The sequence below is a fragment of the Nothobranchius furzeri genome, chromosome 13, assembly GCF_043380555.1.
Source record: "Nothobranchius furzeri strain GRZ-AD chromosome 13, NfurGRZ-RIMD1, whole genome shotgun sequence".
Classification (NCBI taxonomy): domain Eukaryota; kingdom Metazoa; phylum Chordata; class Actinopteri; order Cyprinodontiformes; family Nothobranchiidae; genus Nothobranchius; species Nothobranchius furzeri.
The window spans coordinates 39,164,028-39,186,872 of NC_091753.1; the positions used below are offsets into that span (position 1 = coordinate 39,164,028).

At 43.1% G+C, this 22,845-nt stretch overlaps 1 pseudogene; it reads left to right on the plus strand.

The window, feature by feature from the left end:
- LOC107380658 (glutamate receptor ionotropic, kainate 4-like) overlaps positions 1–22,845 on the plus strand; it is a 219,097-nt pseudogene that overhangs the window by 69,304 nt on the left and 126,948 nt on the right.

Here is a 22,845-nt window from a genome sequence, read left to right on the forward strand (position 1 = left end):
CAACACTATATTGGAGCAGGTGGAGGGAGACTAGGGGTCTTAGCACACCTTGTTGCTTGGCTTCCTGGGGCTGGAGGCTAGGAGGGAGATCTGGCCATCTGGTTGGGGTCTGGGGTGGTGGGTTGCTGTGCTCAGTGTTGGCCGGGGGAGCCTGCTCATCAGCACCCCAGCAGAAAGGGTGTGTATGGGGAGCATGAGTGGGTGTCCGGCGTGCATTTTTGTAAGTCTTTGGTTGTATGTGCATGTGTGAGCATGAGGGAGGGAGTGTGTGACTGTGTTTGTGTATGACTGTATATGTCAGTTGGGGCCTTTTACTCCTCCCCTCTCCTGGGACTTCTTTGGATGATATAGATCTTTGTCTCCCCTTCCCCTGCCACACCTGGTGTGGGGTGTGGTGCCATGGTCTGCCTGAGTGTTTGTGGCTCCCGGGTCAGGGGGTTTAAGATTTTTGGCATCTGCCTGATCAATCCCGGTGGTGGCCTGGTGGAGTCTGGGTCCCTGGGCTCTGCTGGGTCCCCAGCGGGGGTGGTCGCCCCTGGGTCCCGGGTCGCTGGGTCCTGGGACGCTGGGTCCCGGGCTCGGACGGCTAGAGGATTGGAGGCTGCGGGCGGGCCTGTGGGCTTGCCGCTGATATCTCCCGGGACTCTGCCGGCTGCTGGTTGTGGCCCCCTGGGCGATCCTCTGTGCCTCTCGAGGGGGGAGGGAGGGGGGGGGGGCTGCTTTCTGGTCGCAGTCTCCTTGGGGTTCCTGTGTTCTGGGGCAGCGCCTGGATCTCTGGGACTTGGAGCTCCCCCCGTCTCCTACGCATCTTTGGGGAGCATATCTGTGGTCCCTCACACTCTCTATAGAGCTCCGGGAGTTTACGTCACTTCTCCCGGCATGCAACAGTTCAAATCGAAACGGCGCCATATTGGCATGCAGAAGCCGGCAGCTGGACTATTTGTTATTGTCAGAAAACTCAAATGGGAAATATGGTAGATTCCTGTTGTGCCCCAGGATGCAGAACAGACGCGGACGACATAAGGAATGAGCCATCTACAGGATTCCCCAAGATCCGGAGCGCCGCAAACGTTGGATCATTGTAATAAAACGCGCTAGTGACCGGGCTAAAATGAAACTGTGGGATCCCGAGAGTAAAGGTTTTCGCTTATGCAGCGACCACTTCATATCAGGTACTTAAACCAACGTTTCCTCAACTGTGTGTGGTATTTATTTTAAATGCTTTTATTATGATTCTTAGTGGGCTTCCTAAACTTATTTTGGCGTGGCTTTTTCTGTCTTATTACTCATAGCAGCAAGTAAACATCACGTAAAACGGTGCCTCGTGATTTCTGCGTGCTGCCATTTACGTGTTTTATGATGACAGCAATTAACTGGCTAAGCTGTGTTTCATTTTTAAGCAATGGTTGATCAATTGTCAGATCACACATAAAAAGCACTTTGGATTGCTATTATCTGTCTCACCGAGACTACTTACGTGTAAATCTGTTATTTGTCCGTCCATCCATCCATTTTCATCCGCGTATCCGGAGTCGGGTTGCGGGGGCAGTAGCGTGACTTCCCTCTCCCCAGCCGCTGGAGCCAGCTCCTCCGGGTAAATCCCAAGGGGTTCCCCGGTCAGGTCCGGTGTTGTGCCGGTAAGAAGTCCGCTCCGACAGCTTCTGGCGTCGGAGCGGGCAGTAGAGTCGAGAGTCCCAGACCTTCTCCCCAGCTCCTCCGGCCGGGGGAATCCCATGGGGTTCTCCGGTCAGGTCCTGTGTTGTGCCGGTAAGAAGCCCGCTCCGACAGCTTCTGGCGTCGGAGCGGGCAGTAGAGTCGAGAGTTCCAGACCTTCTCCCCAGCTCCTCCGGCCGGGGGAATCCCAAGGGGTTTCCCTGGCCAGGTCCGGTGTTGTGCCGGTAAGAAGTCCGCTACGACAGCTTCTGGCGTTTTTAAAAAGTATCCCAGGGGCACGGTAAGGGTCGGAGATGTTTAGTCTATTTAATTTCTGACTATATAAAACGAATTATTCTGTTTTAAAGTGTGAAGTAAACTCAGACGAAGTAAAATCCAAGCGGATCCCGTTCATGTTCATGGTTACATCCGTGTTTGTTTACCTTTTTTGCATGCCAAAATGGCGTCCACTAACTGAGAGTCACGTGGGGTCCGGAGCTCTATTGAACGTTCCTATAGAGAAACCTTACATAAGCAAGCACGTGTACACACACAGGTGCTCACATGGTGCTCTCAAAAGTATGGGCTTGGGCACGTTCAACACAAGTCTTAAGACTATGGTGGGCACTTAATGCACTGTGATTTATTATCGTGTGATTGTTCAGTTAAACAATGTTGATTTTATATTTCACCACCACCCCACCCCCTTCCCCCCTTTCTTCGCACCTTTTGTTTTTTCCTTTCTGTTTCACCTCTGACTCCGTGTCTGGTCAGATTTACAAAGCATTCAGAAACAATAAAGTTTTAAGTACCAGGCGTGACATTAAAAGCAGACGCTTTGATGCTCCACCTGAGAGTAAATCTGCAAGGCTTGTTACCAGCATTCAGACATAAATTATGTTTGCTTCACAGCCAAACAGGACATGGTAAAATAAATAACTAAATAACTAAAAACTAAATAAATAAAAATTAAAAAGGATGATAAAAAAAGTTTGTGTAATTTCATCCAATGGTTTACGTAAAAACTAACACTATTCTATACGTGTTTGAAGCCCTTATGCAGTGGAACGCTGGCAACAAAGCTCTGCCTGATCAACACTATAAATGATAAATGATCCGCACTTGTGTAGCACCTCTCAGAGTAAGGACTCCAAAGCGCTTTACACTACAGTGTATCATTCATCCATTCACACACATTCACACACGGATGGGGATGAGCTACGATGTAGCCACAGCTGCCCTGGGGCGCACTGACAGACGCGCCCCACTATTCAATTCAGTCATTTGTTATTCTCCCAATCAATTACTAACCAAAACCTCATTCTTCATGCAAAACATTAAATGATTTTCAGCATACCAATCTTTACAGAAAACATAAAAGCCCTAAAAAACTGCACATAAAATATACAAAAAAAAAAACAAAATTCACTTATCACTTAGACTGCAGTGGTTCCCGAACTTTTCAGCCTGACCAACAGATGTTCCTTCGTATTTTTATGTTATTTATAAATTTTCATATATTTTATTTCATAATTTCATAATTGTCATTTGGAAAGTTTTAATTTACACATAAATATATAAATCTCTTTAAAATTTTATATTTTACTTTTTTATGATTATGTGGCACACTTGACTTCCAAACATAACGCATCGGCATCTGCCTCTGTTTTACGGCTTTCTTTTTTTTTTTACATTGTCGCTACGTCTGTCACGTTTGCGGTGTTTTACCATCATTTCTACATCCATCACGCCCCAGAGAAGGTTAAACCAACATCAAACTCCACACCTCTCTTGCAGTGCCAGCTGTCTGATGCTGCCGCAGCGTCAATCTTCCCGGCTGGATGAGTGAATTTCTTCATCAGAGTCAATAATCTGCTTCATAATCGGAGTCAGTCATTACCAGACAAAGTGATCAGTCAACAAAGACCAGATCTGCCTGCAATTATACGTTTTATCTAATATTTGCGCTCTTCGTGTTGCGCGCATCTCCTCCTCTCCCCGACTGGGAGCCTCAGGGCTGGAGGCATTTTTCAAGCTCTAAAATCTGCAAATTTTTGCTCAGCCTGAAGGTTACACATCTCCACTATCTTCTGATGTAAAGTAGTAACTTCATGAGGGATCATATTTGTAGATGAGACTTGTTAAAATCAGCAATGAGGCTTTGGCACTTATAACGAGTAAGTCCCAACACTGACAACAATGTACTGAAACTATAACCAACATGCATAAACAGACAGATTGGTCCGCCTACTTACACTGTTGGTCTTTTTTTAAATACGCAGTAATCGTTGGTTGCCTTTTTCGCTTCATCCTGCATCCTAGCAGCAACCACTTTTGCGCCTCTGGAGTTGGTGATTGTTTACGTCATGCTGCATTCATTGTAATTGGAAAAAGGAGCTTCAAGCGCTTAACCTCCGACTTTGTTTTCTTTCTGGCCTTAGTTAGGGGGAACAGATCGGGGTTGATCTGAATCTGGGGGGGAGACATATCCCCCACGTCCCCCACCCTATCTGCGCGCCTGCCACCGAGTCACCAAGTCTGTTAAGGTGCTGTGATCAACAGTGTCAAAAGCTGCAGAAAGATCTAACAATACTAACACTGTGAATTCCCCATTGTCTGCAGCCATCATGATGTAACTGGAAACTTTAAAGAGCAGGTCAAGCATGCCTCCCACGTGTCAATTTTAAAAACTGCAACATTAGTAGGTGTTGCCTGGCGGACCGAGAGGGCGGAGCCACGGCAGTGACGAACACGATGGGTAACGAGACGAGGCTAGCTTTTTTTCCCTCTGAGCAGTCATTCAGTCATTAGAAGTGGAGGAGGTTTCTCCCCCTCCTTATCCAGAAACTCAAAACGAAAGGAACCAAGTCTATTTGGAGTAAACAAGCGGACCTGAGCCTTATTGTTTTGAGCTTGTGAGTTGCCCGAAACTATCGGAACCGACCTAACAGAACCAGCTCTGAATGGTAAGTACCCGTTAGCCATAGCATTAGATTAGCTGCAGGGTTTGGCTCCATGGTCCTAGAGAGCTAGTATTCAGCATGTTTTAGAGATTTATCTGCTTCAACACACCTGGTTTTAATCAGCAACAAATAGCTGAGTTGCTGAACAGCTAATCTAACCTGTTAAAGCAGGAAAACCACTGAAACGTGCTGGATAGCAGCTCTCCAGGAGCCCTGGGCTTAAGTTACAGTCTGCTGCAGAGAAAGTTATGAAAATACCCCATGAGAAAATTATTCTGTAATGCGTTCATTTATGTTACACAATCCCAAACAGCCCACTAAAACTGCCCTGATTTCATTATTTATTTACTGATACCAGCTGCTCTCTTGGTCGCAGGTGATCCTCTGGTGTCTACAGCTGGTCTCCTCTGGTGGTGTGGTAAGGATCAGGAGCTTCCAGAAGAATGTGCCTTTGAATGACTCTTTCCTCCTCTAAACAGTTATTTGTTATATTAATTAAATAAATCTCAATTTATATATTTCCTGTTTTTGTTCATGTCCATAAATACTTAAACATGCTTGAAATTAAAACGAGCTTTTAACAGTGAGGTGCTAGTTTAATTCATCACAATAGAGCTAGTTAAACATGCAACAATGTGATAATTCAATTAATGTCATTTATAAATATCCATTAAATTATAAAAACTGGAATCAAAATGAGACATTTGGCAGCACAAAAAACTTGTCAAACACAATATTTATTATAATAATTGTAGGCAGACAGGAGACAGAGCGGATGGAGGTTCTCAGTCATCGAAGGATGGCTGAAAGCTTACAGGAGATGTGGTGTTGTCTCTTCTCTCTCTATTCTGCCAGATGAGCTGATAGGTCACAGGTGTGTGAGGACATCCTCATGCTGTCATAACCAGATGACATGAGTTATCAGGTGATCAGCCAGGCTAATGAGATGCAGAAAGAAAACAAATCCTGGACAGTGTACAGTAATAATAATAATATGTGGTGTTGCTCACCTTATGCGCTCTTATAGAGTATTAACGTGTGCCTGTCCCATGGTGTAGAGTCCATATTTTGCTGAGTGTCCTGCAATAATGCAGGTTATTAGTTAATTTACTTTTGATAGCAAAAACAAAATATTTAATGTAAAAGTTATTTACCAGGTGAATCAGCTCACACGTCACCACCAAGTGTCACAGGACCAGAATCAGTAGCCTCCATCATGGTCTCATGATGTAATCACATACATTTATTTAATTGTTAATATCTTAAAAATTCTGAAATGTTTTAATTGTTTTACCTTGAACAGTTCACTGAGCTTGCACTGTCATTGAGGTGGAAGCTGGAATCAACAGCAGACACCTCACATCTTGGTCTTTTCAGGGGTGTGGACGCTGCTCTGGGACTTTCTGGAAGATGAATTTCCATCATGGTCTCTGTGTCACAAGACACACTGCGGCTGGAAGCTCTAAACTGGGTGGCTATGTAAAAATAAAGAAACAGCACATTTATAAATGTTTAAAAGAGCATAAAATCACATGTAACAATAATCTGTAAAACAAATTAAAACTAGAAGGTGATAATAAAATGTTTACATAGACGATTATTAAAAATAATTCACCGCCTTCTATGCCGGTAAGGCTTCACGTCAGCCTGGACAAGTGCATTCTTGCAGACTACTAAATCAGTCTGATAGCCAACGTCTTGGGTAGATTTAGCCTGAAAAAAAAATAGAAGCGCATTGTTGTTGGAGTTTGTAAAGTCAGATAATATACAAAAGAAACTGTCCTATATAGGCGCTTTTTAACATTCCTAGTGTGTGATCGTTATTATAACGTAAAAGTCAGTCACATATGATGTGGAGAGCCTGAAATGAGATCTCCTGAACAGAATTCCTCACAGAACCGGGTCACGCTGTGGTGTAAATCTGGATTTCACGCTGCAATGCTGTCTGTCAACTAGTGCTGCGTTAGTTAGAGCCACTGTTAGCAGAATTACCGAATGACACAAAAACAACCCGAATTTTCTCCGAGCCTGACAGTAATAGTTATGTGGACCATTTCGTCGGCCAGGGCTTCAAGAAATGTTCCGATTTGCCGCTGATTCTAACCTTACATCCCGTTCCACATCTTGTGAACTTGACAAATCAGCCCGAAGGCAGTGCAGGCTGATATTAGCTAAATGAAGTGAACCACGTCTCTCAAACTTTGCATTTAGGTAGGACATTGTCTTTATAAGATGTTGAATTTTTTATTTAGCTCACTCACCTCAGACTGGAGCCCGCCATGGTGGGGGAGCAGAGTCGGTGGGCTGCATCTAAATCGTGGAAGAGCCACGATGGGCACGGCCTCCCTCTTCAAACTGAGACGTTCAGAATAACCCAGTTCAAACTCCATCATGTTGGCGAAGGAATCGCAGGTAAAATGCTGGTTGCAAACTACAGCACCAGGCGGGAGCTGACTGTTTTGGTGGTGGTGGTCGGAGGGACTGGTGGCGCCTGTGCTCGGCAGCCTCGCCTCTGTCAGTGCGCCCCAGGGCAGCTGTGGCTACATCGTAGCTCATCACCATCAGTGTGTGAATGTGTGTGTGAATGGATGAATGATACACTGTAGTGTAAAGTGCTTTGGAGTCCTTACTCAATTGCGGGTCATTTATCATTTATCATGTTCCAGTACACCGATTGCACGCAACCACTGGCGCCTAATTTCTAAGTCCAGTGGAAAGGAGTGCAACCCAACAGAGCCACCGCAACACACTACACTACACCTTCTCACCATACTAACACGATATGGAACACTAAACCTGAACTACTTTCTTAATCACACTAACAGCTAAACACTAGCTAAACTACAATAGCCAACAGCCAAGCTAACACTAGATAAGTATGCATAACACTAAAAGCTATGCTAAAGATTAAGATATGCTAATGCTAAATGCTAATGCTGAACTACCGCTAACCGTCCTACACTCGCTAGCAAATCCAACTCCCAACTCGCCACAAGCGGTGGCCGAGACTCTCAATGCTTTTATAACTTTGACACAGAGCTGCTACTTAGTACTCTACAGGTTTACGTAGTATCTTTCTCTTAAGCCATTGGCTAAGTGTATTCAAAATGACTCAAACTCTATGTTTTAAGCTGAAGGTGGCGCTATGCTGTGGTATTTCGGCAGAATTTTTAATTTTTAAAGAAAATGCACCAAAATGCTAAAATGATGAATACACAAATTTAAAACACTATTAGACACTCATTTATACAGTTTATCAGAAAAAAAAAGTTAATTTAGACGTTACTTGCTCTTTAAGCAAAGCTGTTTCTGTTGAATGCTTTTTATGAACACCATACTGGAATTTATCAAAACAGTTGTGTAGTTCCAGAAAAGCAATCAGTTCATCTGCCACAAACTTTTCCAATATGTTAGAGATAAAGGGTAATTTACAAATGGGTCTGTAGTTTTTAGGCTGAAATTAGTCCAAACTTGTTTTTTTTTAAGGATGGGTTCAATAACTGCATGTTTGAAAACAGACGGTACAGAGCCAGATTGTAGGGATAAATTAATAAAATCTACAATGCTTTGGCAAATTTGGTCAAACATCCTGATTAACAAGGTAGTAGGGATTAAATCAGCAGGGCATGAGGTGTGTTTCTGAATGAGGCAATTGTCCTGGAAATCTACAGGAGTAAAGATAGACCATGATTTGGAGGGAGGGGGTTGGATGGGGGGTAGGAAGTAGATGAGGGTGAAAAACTTGCCCTGATATTTCTGATTTTATTCTCAAAGAATGCTAGAAAGTTGTTACAGTCAGACCTTGAGTAAACTGGCATAAGAGGGGAGTGAGGAGAAACAATCTGGTTTATGGTGTCAAAAAGGACTTTAGAGTTATTTTGTTTACAGCAATCAGCTGAAGTGGCCCTAGAAGTTTTCACCGTCTCGTTCAGAGATGTCACCAGTTCTTTAAAGTGCAGCCTGTGACTTTCTAATCTAGTTGACTTCCAACGCCTCTCGGCTCTGCGGCATGTCCTTCTGAGACTGTAAATATTTTGATTAATCCAGGGGCTTTTTCTCTTGCTAGAAAAAGTAATCTGCTTAACAGGAGCTACTTTATCTAAGATACTGCAGCATTGTTTATCCAATGACTGGATGAACAAGCTTGGATCATCACCCTGAACTGAGCTGCTGTCAAATAATCTAGAAAATCCAACCACTGCTGACTGATTAATGATACTTCTCTTTGGTTTTAGGTTGTGAGGGACAGATTCGACATTAGATAGGACATTAAAGAAAATGCAGCTGTGGTCACTCACATGAACCTCTTCAACATGTAAATGATTGATTTTTAGTCCGAAAGATAAAACAAGATCTAGAGTGTGGCCCATTTTGTGTGTGGGGCCTGAAACGTGCCGCTCTAAGTTAAAAGACTCCATAATAGACATGAACTCCACCGCTGTGTTACAATTAGGATCATTAATGTGCAAGTTAAAATCACCAAGGATTGCAACTTTTTCTAGTTTGATCAGTAATGACAGAAAATCTGCTAATTTAGAGAGAAAAGGGCCAGCTGGACCGGGAGGTCAGTAGATTAAAATACAGTGAATTACATTTTGTAACCCTGCTTTGATGACCTGACTTTCAAAAGTTGTAAAAGGGCCATTTTTTTTACCAGATTACAGACATGTTTGTCCTTAAAGACCACAGCAAGACCTCCACCACGACATGTCAGGCGTGATGTGGTAAACACAGAGCAGTATGGTGGACATATTTCATTGAAATGTACCAAAAATCCATCTTGCTGCCATGTCTCCGTAAGAAATAAATAGTCCAACTTTTCTCTGGTGAACAGCTCATTTAAAGTAAAGGATTTGTTTGAGATGGAGCGGGCATTTAAGAGGGCACACTGAACTGAATCCTGGAGAACATTTGTCTTCTTAACCTGTTGGAGAGGGATGGGTCGTAAACATCTGGTGTTCTGGGTTCTCCGGCCATGAATGCAGTTTATGTCCTTGCTGGCTGATAAATGAACTGAAATAGGGAAACTTTTGGGTTTGTACCATACCATACCATACCATCTTTATTTATAAAGCACATTTAAAAACGGCATGGCAGCCGACCAAAGTGCTGTACAGAATAAAAAGTAAAACACAATATAAAACAATACACGGTCAACAATAAAATGCACAACAAGGCAGATAATTAAAGTCAATAAAAAGACACATAATAAAATAATAAAAGTCAGGGATTTAAAAATGCCTGGTCGTAAAAGTGAGCCTTCAGCAGCGATTTGAACCGGAGGAGGGATGGTGCCAGCCTCACCGAAAGAGGAAGTGCATTCCATAGTGTCGGAGCAGCATAGACAAAAGCACGCTGCCCCCGCGTTTTGTATTTCATTAATGGAACACGAAGCAGCAGGCAATCGGCAGACCTCAACGCCCGGTTTGGCACATATCTAGTGACAAGATCCGACAGGTAATCCGGTGCTAGACCGTTCAGGGCCTTAAAAACAAAAATCAGGACTTTAAATTTGACCCTAAAGTTTACGGGTAGCCAGTGGAGCCGCGCCAGTACAAGTGTGATATGTTCTCTCCTAGGAGTGTTTGTTAAAAACCTGGCTGCCGCGTTTTGTACGACCTGAAGCCTGTTAAGAGCGGAGGCAGGTAAACCAATTAAAATGGAATTTGCATAATCCAGTTGAGAGATGATAAAAGCATGGATTACGGATTCCAGGTGTGCTCGTTTCAGGATTGGTTTTAAGCGGACTAGTCTGCGCAGCTGATAAAAACACGATCTGACCACTGCATTAATCTGAGGGCCCATGGAAAACTGTATCAAATTTCACCCCAAAGTTGGTAACACACTGCTTGAGGTCAAAAGGGAGAGTGGCCAAATCAGAAGATACTTGTGTTGTTTGGTTAGGGGTCATCAGGAGTGCCTCAGACTTAGAATCATTTAGCTTAAGGAAATTATTAGCAAGCCAAACCCTCACTTCAGCCAAACATTGGTCCAGAAGAGAGATGGAGTCTGGTTTTTTCAAAGCCAGGTAGATCTGGCAATCATCTGCATAAATATGATAGCCCAGGCCATATTTCCTCAGGATGAAACCCAGGGGAAGGATGTAAATTCGTGGTGCTGGGATGTCAGCAGAAGACAACATTTTGGGAATTGTGACCTTTGGAAGACACACAGAAGACTGCTGCTTCATGGGGGGACTGTAGGGAGTGATGTTATTTGAAGTGGAGGTTTGAGCAAAGGCCAAAGAAGGTGAAGATCTCTGTGATGTAAACCGTCATGTCTGTGGAAGGGAATCCAGCATAGATGTATATCTATGGGACTGCACAGCATACCGGATGTTAGCGGTTAGCATGCTTGAGCCATGTCGGTTAGGGTGAATACCATCTTGCCTGAAAAAGGAGAAACGGTTCCAAAACAGGTTAAAATTGACTATGAAACCAAAACTGTGGGACCTGCAAGCAGACTGAAGTCAGGAGTGGAGAGAGAGCAGACGGCTAAAACATCCATATCAATGAGAAACTGTGGGGATCGGGCCGGAGATGAAAACAGACATTCCACTGCTTTTCAGAATGTCAAAGAGATGGTTAAAATGCTGTTGAGTGATGACGGACTCCCGGCGTGTAACATCGTTTGATCCCACATGAATGATCACTCTTTTGACTGAAGCTAGGATGGAGTACAGCAGACCAGGAAGTTTATCCAGGAGAGCAGGTATGGTGGCTGATGGAAAACATCTTGTCATGACGTTAAAAAAGCGGGCATTCCTGATTATTGAATCACCTACCAGCAAAGTGGTCGGTGAAAACAGTGGACGGGGTGTAGATGGCTTTTGATTTGTGTTCCCGTGGAGTAGTGGAGGATTCTGGGTTTGGGTTCCTGTGGTGTTGGAGAACTGGAGGGTTTGATGTGGAGGATTTGCTGTGGAGGAGCTCACCTCCTAAGCCAGGGCAGGAAGTCCAGCAGAGTCGACGCACAGCATCCTTTAGTATTTTGCGTCGGGCATCAGAGGTTGAGGTCTGGGGGGAAGAGACTGCTGAGGTTGCTTCTTCCGGACTACAGGCTCCTGCTGGATGGGATCAGATGGTTGGGAGGGAAGAGGAGGCCTGGAGGAATCAGCTGGTTGTTCCTCAGCAAGTGGAGAGAAGCAGTTTCAAAGATTGAGGCCAGGTGGGGAGCTGGGATCAACCACAGGGACTATCCTACGGCCACGTACAACAATCTCTGACCAAGATGAAAATTGGTCAGGAGTAGAGCTGGAAGTCGGATTTCGTGGTGCAGAGGGATCCCAAGCAATGGTGTCTTGGAGCAGAGAGCTTTGCATGGATGTTTTATCTTCAAACTGACTGACAATGGTCTCAGACAGTCCAGGAAAACAAGATCTAAAACTATCCAGCACAATTTCCTTCTTTTGCAGTTCAGCAGAGAGTCGTTGTATATCCTCTTTAAGGTTTTCAATTCTTTTATTAGCTTTAGAAAGCGTAAAGGCATCATTGTGGGGCAGAAGCAACGGGAGGACAGACATTCAAGATAGCTTCAAGGTTGCTTACACTTTAGCTTAGCTGCCTCTGTCGGATCCAAAAGATTTGTATTCCCAATAAAGGTCCAAGAAGTCAAAGAATCCAAAAAATAAACAAAGGTCCAACAAAGTTCCAACAAAATCACAAGATCCAGAGATCAGTGACAGGAAAAAACAGGTTTTAAGAGGAATTAGAGCACAAAAAGTAGGAGCTGAAGAAAACACGTCTGCCACGTCTCAAGGACCAGATAACATACATAGTGTAGTCTTGCATGTGTTTATATATTTATACGTGGAGGCAGGACCTCCTGGAGGGTCGTAGTTAATGCTAGCTTTTTCTGCAGAGCTCTGCCTCTAATGATCTATGAAAGTTGACTTAGTCAGTGATTATATCGACGTACTAACAGGCTCATGAGGGCCCACAAGGGTTTTATAAATACAGGAGAGCTCTGTAAAGGAGCTCGTGTCTTTAATGTGATGCACATGAATTAATAACGGCTTTATGTTTTGTCTTAAATTTTACTTTACAGCAAATAATAAATGAAATATATATATTCTTATTTAAGCTGTTGGATGCTTTTGTAAGTGTTTGCAATTCAGAAATTTGATATCCTGTGTCTGCATTTACTTTAGTATTATTATTCTAATAAAAGGAAAACAAAGAAAATTAGTGTAATAAAAATAAACGATTTGTGTTTTAATGAGGCAAGACCAAGAAGCCTCATCTAGAATAAAAGTGAAACAAACAAGTCAAATATTTTAAAAGTGCTACATCCTCTAATTAGGATGAACTCTTAGATGTTTTTTAAAGTATTAAATGGGTTTTACATTCTGTAACTTAAGAGACACGTTGGTGCAGGACAAATATAGATCCAGGCATGTTTTCATTTCTCAAACAGTTAAAGTTTTATAATGAAGGAAAAGGAAGAGGAACAAAAACAAACAAACCTGAACTAACAGGGACTATTTTGTGTTGAAATCAGCAACAATTACTGTTCAAACTGCATTTCTTCTCCTTTGATGACTTTGATGACAAACCTTCAGCCTGCAGCTGTCTGAGCTCTAATGTTAAATGCTGAAGTCCAGTCGGTTTGAATCATGTCTCATTTGGTGTGTGTGTGTGTGTGTGTGTGTGTGTATGTGTGTGTGTGTGTGTGTGTTGGGGGGGGGGGGGTCGTTTCACTACCACAATAAAATACAAGTGTCAGGCTCCTCGCTGGGCTCAACATGGCAACCAGTGAGGAGAGCTGTAGCGTTTGACAAGACCCAAATGTGCAAGTGCTAGTGATGGGAAACGTGTGACGTGCAGTTAATCTAGGAATGCTGACATGAGCCTCGAAGGGAAACAAGGGTGTAGCGGCATTCCAGAAAATATAAAGAATGGGCTTAATGTTCAAATGCAGGTGGATGAGGTAAGCGTGGAAGCTTTGGGCCATCTGGCGAAAATCTGAGCCATGGAGGCCAAGGAGCTAAAGAGTGGAGTAAGTGTGGGAGCTCAAGGTGCTCATTGTGACCAACTGAGCCAAAGCGCTGAAAAAGTAAAGGCTGAATTAAAATTAAACATGCTACAGCCTGAGGCGCTGTCTTACCCGATTCAAAACGGGAACGCCACGGACACTAAACGATGACTCACTGAGCAGGAACACCGACTTCCTGAAATAGATCTGCGTTGATGACATGGGCAGGAAGCCCGGTGTGGGGCATGATGGGAGGTTTGGGTCTGTGGTGGAGTAGTTATGGGTTAATTAGGCTGGGAGGGAAGGTCTGGGGACAAGAACCATGACAAGTTTAGCTGCACAAATAAAGTGGTTCAGAAATTTACAGAAGAGATTCACAAGGAGGCAAAATTAGATTAAAAATACTTTAAAATGAAATTAACTTCTATCATTACACAGTATTATACAGTACTATCAACTTCATGAGAAAGGTTTTCCTCTACTGCCTTTAAAAGAGACTTTCCTAATTTATTTGTCTTAAAGGTCGATTCTGGAAGAATCTGCCTCAGAAATGTTCTGCTGCATGTCGTCACAGCAGAACATTTGGACCTTGCAGGTCCCTGGGAGGTTGGCACCGGGCATCATGGTCCTCCCACACAGAGTCAATATTGACCGTCTCTTCCTGCTCTGAGTTCAGATCAGTTCAGTCACCTCTGCCTTCACGGTGGCGTGACTCACTTTGCTTCGTCTTGTGGTCTGAGAGCTTTTCCCACCTTATTGCTCACTGGTTGCTTGATGCACAGACCCTGTTACTCTTTATGGACATCCATTATCTCATTTATCTAATAACTCACTGATCCATTTTCCTCTCAGAGATTAAAAGAATATTTTCATATTTCTGTTGTTTTGTGCCTCAGATCTGACAGGTTTTTCTTATCTCTGATTATAAAGCTGTTCAGGGTTTCTCTGCCCTGATATGAACTTACTTTTTTATGCATCTATTAATTTTCCATGCCTGCTACATGCTTTTAGTGTATAATTCACTGAACCCAGGACCACAAAGACACAACCATCAGACTCACATGTTATTAGCCTAGCTAATGCCTGAGAGAAACATGCAAAGTCCACTAAGAAACAGCTGAGATTACAATATTTACCAACTGCATCTTTATTGACTAATTCCTTTGTTAATGTCATGGTCTGAGTCCTGCGTCTCCCTCATGTGTCTCCTTGTGTTCTCCATCCCTCTCTAGGTTTCCCTTATGTGTCTCCTTGTCTGCATCCCTCCTCATGTGCCTCCTTGTGTTCTCCAGGCCACTCCAGGTTTTTTTTTTTTCCCCTTAGGTGTTCCCCCCAGGTTTCAGCGTCCCTGTGTGTCCCCAACCCCCTCCAGGCTATCTAGGTTTCCCTTACGGTTTTCCTTGGACACCTTTTATCATTAGTCTTCTGTTAAGTGTTTAATCTAGTCTGTTTTCTCCTTCTAGTTCATTTTGCTCCCTTTCCCATTTTTAGGTCTGGTTTCCTCCCCTACTCTGTTGTGCTCCTCCTTTGTTTATTGGTCTCACCGGTGCACAATTGCCTAATCACCCAGCCCTTGTGTATATAACCCTGTCTGCGTTACAGTGTGATTGTTGGTCCATTGTTTGTGTCAGTGTTGTCTCGCACCCTCTCTAGGTATTTGGAATTTTTCTAGGTCTCTTGTGTTTTGGGATATTCCCAGGGTTTTGATTCTTGGATTTTTGGATGTTTGGTTTTTGGCTTCCAGCCCTTTAGATTTACCCCTAAATAAAGGATTTTTACATTTTCACTACTCCTGTCTTGTGTCATCCTGGGTCTGCATCTTGGGTCCTAACCTCCCCCAACTCACAGCGTGACAGTTAACCTCATTGTTTGGTATCATTATTATTGAGTCATGCTGATAAAAAGATGATTTAGTGCATGAAATTCTGAAGAATGTACAGCTTTTTATTTATTTATTTATTTATTTGGCTGTCAAAACCTTTTTGATACAAAGGGTTTGCAGGTGAAGGCCGCCACCTGAGGGGAGACCGGTTTCTGACACATCTATTAACCTTCAGGAGACATCCGTCCTCTGTCACACCCCTTTGTCCTATTTTTCCTCTCCTCCCTCATCTCCCACTCTGTCCCCCATCTGCTGGTCCCCAGGCAGCAGGAAATGTCCCTGGAACTGAAGAGCAAAATAACTAAATGACTCATATTTTCCTATTTTCAGAACATTTTTGCATGCTGAGGAAATTAATCTCAATCATGCACATGTCACAGTGTCCTCCAGTTTGTCTCTGCCTCTTTCTGTCTCACCATAGTTCAAACTCATTTACTTTTAGATTTATCCATAGTTCTGCTCCTTGCATGTGAGGAGTTGCTTGTGGACAGTGCAGCTCGTTTAATTCACTGATGCAGATAAAGAGGAAATTGACAGAATTCTGCAGCTTTTTCTTGTCAGTTCAACCAAAGTAATGAAAGTCAATGAAAACTGAGTCCTGCAAATGAAAACAGACATGAACCTGTTTGATGAACACACACTTGTTTTACCTTGACACAGGTTCATTCAGTCATTTGGTAAAATTCTAACAAAGATGGTGGATGGAGGCAGAAAAGCTCCCATCTGGATTATTAATCTGTTTTCTTCTTCTCTGCAGGAATTCACGTTGCTACGACTGGACGATGTGGCGGACCAACGAGTCAACATCTTGGGCTTTTCAGTCTTCAACGGAACTCATCCTTTCTTCCAGGAGTTTGTGCTGAGCTTGAATCGCTCCTGGCAGGAGAATTGTGACCACGCGCCCTTCGCCGGCACTCCGGTCAGTTACACACATTCTGTAAATCCTCTCAGATCAAAGACTGATGAGCTCTCTTTGGAGTTAATTATCTCCAAACAGGAGCTTCTTTGCCTTACACCAAGGAAAAAGTTACGTCACTGAACGTTTTCTGAACACATTAATGAACTGAAACACTATTATTAAATATTGTGAAGTATTTAAATATGACATTTATCCAATTAACTGCTGTAATTTCATTTGTTGCTGCAGGTAATTCTTCTTCCTCAGACAGCTCATTAGCATCAGTTAGCACTCCCTTATTACTCTTATAACGACACCTACCTTGTTCAGTTTCCTTCAGAGGGAACACAGGAGGTGTTCACCTCCTCAGCTCTCCTCTGAAATTACCCACAATTCATCTGAACTGGGTCAGAATATTTCATGTTAATGCTCATTTTTATGTTTGATTGACTTCAGGAAAACAATCATGTTTATTAGGATATTGCATGTTTGTGATGCAGCACAAACAAAGATATTTGCTTTTATCTTATTGTTGAACTGGTTTTTGTTTAACAAATCCTTATTGAGGCTCCTGCATAAAGAGGTTTTATTGTTATTGCAACATCTTTGTGCTTTTTCATGGGTTCATTTGAGTTTCCTGCCTCCAATTCATCAAATAAAACCTGGTTAACTACCTGCATAAACATGTTTGTGAGGCTCAGATTTATGGGCACCATCTAACTTCTTAATAATCCCAAAAGGTGAAGAGTTGTCACTCGTTTGTCTCCAAGTGTCACTCATAACATCACAGCCTTCTTACAGGCGAAAGGAAACTGTTAGTTAAGAAAAATGGAGTCACTAAAGTCAAATTATAGATAATTATTCTGTGTTTGAATTCAATAGAAAATAAAAAGAAACAAACTGGTCCATCTGCTGTGCTGAATCTGCGTGGTGAAGCAGGTTAGAAACAGAAGAACGTGTCGTTGTCATGCAGCAGGACACTCAGACACTCGTCAGCAGAAAGAATGAAAACAGTATCTTATATAGTGCCTCTCAAGATAAAAATCGTGAGGTGCTTCACATAAACAAACAAAAAAACAATTAAAGAATAAAACATATTTCAAATAAGTATTAAATTTTTGTTTTTAATGAGAAAATATTAGAAATTGTGCTAAAAAATGTTTAATAATTTAAGGAAAGGGAGAGAGAAAATTAATAAGAAAGAGGGGAATCAGTGGATCACCGGTCACCTGTGGTCTTCTTACCTGGTGCGCTGCACAACCAGTAGGTTTGGGTCACTGGGGGTGTAGGGACTAAGATGATCACCAATGTGTGATGGTGCTTGTCCATGTAAGGCCCTATAGACCACAACCAGGATCTTGAAATGAACCCTGAAGTTGACTGGCAGCCAGTGAAGCTGGAGGAGAAGCGGGGTGATGTGGGTGTGTTTGGAGGACTTGGTCAGAAGCCGAGCACAGGCATTCTGAACCACCTGTAGACGGTTCAGGGAGGTTCTGCTCAGACACGTGAAAAGAGAGTTACAGTAGTCTAAGCGTGAGGAGATGAAGGTGTTGATGACAATTTTAAGTTCAGTGTGGGACAGAATGGGACTCAGCTTAGTGCAGCATGATGGATGTCGCTACTTATTAAATGATCAATAAGATGGGATATTCTGTTTAAATATGAATGATCTTTGAATATTTGACCTTAGGTTTTTTGACTATTCAGGAAACACACGTCATATTAATTCAGACAGAATCAAGTATATAAAATTTAATTTTATAAAATTGTTCTAAATTAGTGATTATACATGATAAAGTTGTTGTAAAGTGTCCTTGTGTCCCTTGAAAGATACTTTTAAATAAAATGCATTATTATTATTATTATTATTATTATTATTATTATTATTATTATTATTATATTTTTTTGTATATTTGTATGCTTTCACTGAAGTGCCAGAATCAATCCATGCTTCTAAGGCAGTTTCAGAGTTAGTTCCTTCTGATGATGTGGGCACTTCCGAGAAGAACAATCTTCTGGATTTCTTGGACTGTTGGGTTTCCAGGAATCTGTTTTGTTCTCTTTTCCAGTCCCTTCTTGATGAGGCCAAGTGAACCCACTATGACGGGTATTGTTGTTGTCTTCATCCCCCACAGTCTTGTGACTTCTATTTCCAGGTCCTTGTACTTTGATAGCTTTTCAAGCTCCTTGGTGGTGCCATTTTTTTCAGATGGGATGGTCATATCAATCATGAGGCAGGTCTTCTCTTCTTTGTTTTTGATGACTATGTCTGGTCTGTTGGCCATGATTTCTCTGTCTGTGTTGATTGGCATGCCCCACAACAATGTGATGATGTTGTTTTCAGTCACTGTTGGTGGTTGGTGTTCATACCTCTTATCTGCAGCTGGTAGATGGAAATGTTTGCAAATCTTCCAGTGGATATAGCTTGCTGCCCTGTCGTGTCTGTGGATGTACTCAATTCTGGCTAGAGTGGGGCAGCCTGAGAGAATGTGGTCAATGGTTTCTTCATATTGGCTGCACATTCTACACATGGGGTCTGTTCCGTCTTTAATGATCTTGTGGTGGTATGATCTCGTTGACAGGCTCTGGTCTTGTGCTGCTATCAACAATCCTTCAGTTTCTGCCTTCAGTCCTGCACTGTGTAGCCACTGATGAGTATGATCTTGTTCTACATCTGCTTTTTTTACTCTCAAGGGGTATTGTCCATGCATTGGTTTTTCCTCCCATGTTTCTCTCATCCTTTTTTGTGCCCATTTCTTTGCCTCCCTTCTGGTCCTCTTGGCAAAGCTTGTCACTGTTTCTTTGTCTATTCTTGCCACCTCTGGGATGTTTAGTTCCTGTGCATATCTTATAGCTTATTTTGTAACAGAGTACAGCTTCTTTCGAGCTTCATGTTGACAAACGAGGATCAGTAGGGCATCGTCTGTTGTTTCAAGGTAGGTTTTCAATGCCATTGTTGTTGTTTTGTAAGCCATCTCAAGTTGTGTAAGTCCTCTGCCTGCAATCTGTCTTGATAGATGCATTCTTTCAACATCTGCTTTTGGGTGGTGCATTCTTTCAGAAGTCAGCAATTTTCTGGTCTTGGTGTCTAGTTTCTTTACTTCTTTAAGTTGCCAGTTGATGATGATGATGATGATGATGATGATTATTATTATTATTATTATTATTATTATTATTAAGTATGAATGCAATGATGGAGTGGAAGCTAGAAGTTTTGTGACAAAACCTTGTTCAATTCAATTCAATTCAATTCAGAAATACTTTATTAATCCCAGAGGGAAATTGATTGCTGTAGTAGCTCAGGATAATAATAATAATCAAGTCATCAAAGAGTTATTGTATATTACAATGGCTGTTGGCAGGAAGGATCTCCAGTAGCGGTCAGTGTTGCAGCGAAACTGAAGAAGCCTCTGACTGAAGACACTCTTCCGTTGTTGGACAGTCTTGTGAAGAGAATGCTCAGGGTTGTCCATAATTTTCTTGATTCTCTGGAGAATCCTTCTTTGCATGATCTCCTCCAGTGGTTCCACAGTCGTCCCCAGAACAGAACCAGCCTTTTTTATTAGGCTGTTGAGCCTTTTCGGGTCCCTGCTTCTGATGCTGCTACCCCAACAGACGATGGCTGAAGAGATTACACTCTCAAAAACAGACTTGTAGAAGATCTGCAGCATCTTGCTACAGACATTGAAGGACCTAAGCGTCCTCAAGAAGTGCAGTCTGCTGTGTCCCTTCTTGTAAACGGCTTCGCTGTTCTTTCTCCAGTCCAGTCTGTTGTCCAGGTGAACTCCAAGGTATTTGTATTCCTCAACCACCTCCACTTCTTCTCCCATGATGGAAACAGTGTTTGACTCCACCCTGTTTCTTCTGAAGTCTAAAATCATCTCCTTTGTTTTGTTCACGTTCAAGGTCAGATGATTGTTTCCACACCATGCCACAAAGCGCTCCACCAGCTCTCTGTACTCAGCTTCCTGTCCATCTCTGATACACCCGACAACTGCAGAGTCATCTGTTACGTGTCTCCGAGATCTTGTGATGTCTGGGTTGTAAAATCAGTGTGGCTGTATGGTTTAACAAGCTATAGATTATTCGTAAAACCGTCTGGCACCATTGTGCAGAGTCTATGATACCATTGTGTGACGGTCGCTCTCGGTGGTCCGGAGAAGAGGCAGCCAGGGTGGTGAGTTCACCGGACACAGTGGCTCCTGGAGTCTGTCATGACCACCAGCCTGGCCTCTTCAGGAGCAGGAGCCAGGATCACCCAGCCCCAGTGATCAGCCAGACACTGCCCCTCCTCTTCTCCTCCAGGCTGCTGAGGAGCACAGCTGACCTGAATCCCTCTGACGACCCACACCTGGGATTAAAAAGGCTGTGCCTTCAGCATTCTGGGAGGTAGGGCCAAGATCGCTGTTAGCGCCTTGCTCCATTCTCTTTGACGGATAACATTCCCGCCGGCCGGGTGGAACTTGGTCGAACGGAAATCAATGGCGGGTAGGCGCGGCTGTTTGGTGAATGAGAAGGAGTGGGGAGACATGGGGGACTGTGAGAGCGAAGACAGCAATTTAGAGTTGAGTTTTCGGCGGGAGACGATGAAGGGAAAAAGGAGTTACAACTCTGCTGATGACTGTCATGGTCTGTGTCAGCCCCCTTCCTTTATGTGCCTCCTGGTGTCCTCCATCCCTCTCTAGATTCCCTCTTGTGTCCCTTTGTTCCCCCAGCTCCCCTTGTGCTCTCTTAGCGCCCTCATGTGTCCTTGTCTGCATCCCTGTTATGTGTCTTATGTTGTAGCCCTTTGGCGCCCTCTTGTGTCTTTTTTCTGTGTCAGTTTCTGTGTGTCAGTTTGTGTGTCAGTCTAGTGTCTGATGTTATCTTTTACTGTTTCCTCCCAGGTCAGCTCCAGCTTCTTTGTCCCCAGCTCAACGTGTGTGTGTTAGTCCTTCCTGCAGCCTTTAGGTTTAGTTTTGGTGTCTTAGTTTCTTAGGGTTATTTGGCCCTCTGTTTCTGTTTCCCATTTTGATTATTAGGTTCACCTGTCTTCCCTCCAGCTCTCACTTCACACACCTGCTGCCATTTTCCCTGATTGCTCCTCCCAGTGTATTTAAGCCCTGTCTGTCTCTGTGTTCTTGTCGGTCCATTAATGTTTGTTGATTCTGTCAGTTTAGTCCCTCTGTGTTTAACCAGAGTTTCTTGATCCCCAGATAGTAATCTGCTTTTTGACCTTTTGGATTTTTTGGCTTTTGGATTTTGACTCCCAGTTTGGATTACCTTGGTTTTTGGCTCACCCACAAAATAAAGACTTTTCACTTAAAATCTTCATCCCTGCCTCCGTGTCATCCTGGGTACTGCATTTTGGGTCCACACCACCGTATCGTGACAATGACAGTAGGAAACAAAGAAGGGTTGTGTCGAGTGAAAGTGCTGATGAAGTAGGAGGAGGGTTCAAAATCATATTGAGGTTTGGTGAGGGAAATGGAGTGAACATGGTGAACCCAGTTAAGCTAACTTCTATCTTAAAGAATCAAGTTGGAGACATAAAACTGGCTAAAGTTTTGAGAGATGGAAATTTGCTGATTGTTTGTAAAACTGAAGATCAGAGAGAGAAGGCCTGTAAAATAAGACAGGTGGGAAAACATAAAGCAATCAGTGTGAGTAAGGTGGGGATGAGTGGAATGGGACCTAGAGGAGTGATTTGGGGAATACCGGTGGATGTTTCAGTTGGGGAAATAAAAGCCAATTCAAAAGGAGCAATAGTGAAAGATGCTAAGAGATTTACAGAATTTCGAGATGGATCAAAGAAAGAAAAGGATTCAGTTGCTGATTGAATTTCAGGGTGAAGTTCTGCCATATAGAGTGTTTTTAGGCTGCATGTCATACACAGTGAGGGAGTACATTCTGAAGCCGATTAGATGCTTCAACTGTCAAAGATTTGGACATACGGCAAATGTGTGTAAAGGACGGAAGAGATGCCCAAGATGTGGCGAAGATCATAGCTTTGAGGAATGTAGAAATAGAACAAAAGCTAAGTGTTGTAACTGCGGGGGGGGGGGGGGGGGGGGGGGGGGGGATAGTGCGGCTTATGCGGGTTGCCTGGTGATGAGGAGGGAAGCTCAGATACAACGTACAAAAGTTCAAAGTAAAGCTTCTTATGCAGAAACAGTTAAGATGGTGGGAGAGGCTCCAGTGAGAATAAATGACACGATGCCACAAGATTCAGCTCTCGGATCTGGACAGGTCGGGAAAGTGTGGATAGATGTTAAGAAATTAGTGACTTTCATTGCAGGAGTATTAAATGCAACAATGGAAACAAAATCAAAAACGGAAAGGATACAAATCATTATGAAAGCAGCTGTTCATCATCTGGACGTTACTGAGTTATCTTGGGAGGAGGTCAGGAACAACCTTAGTGCGAGTTCCAGTCAAGAGGGTTTGGGGTAGTGAATGGTTGGGATTTTACAATGGAATGCTAGGAGTTTGATTGC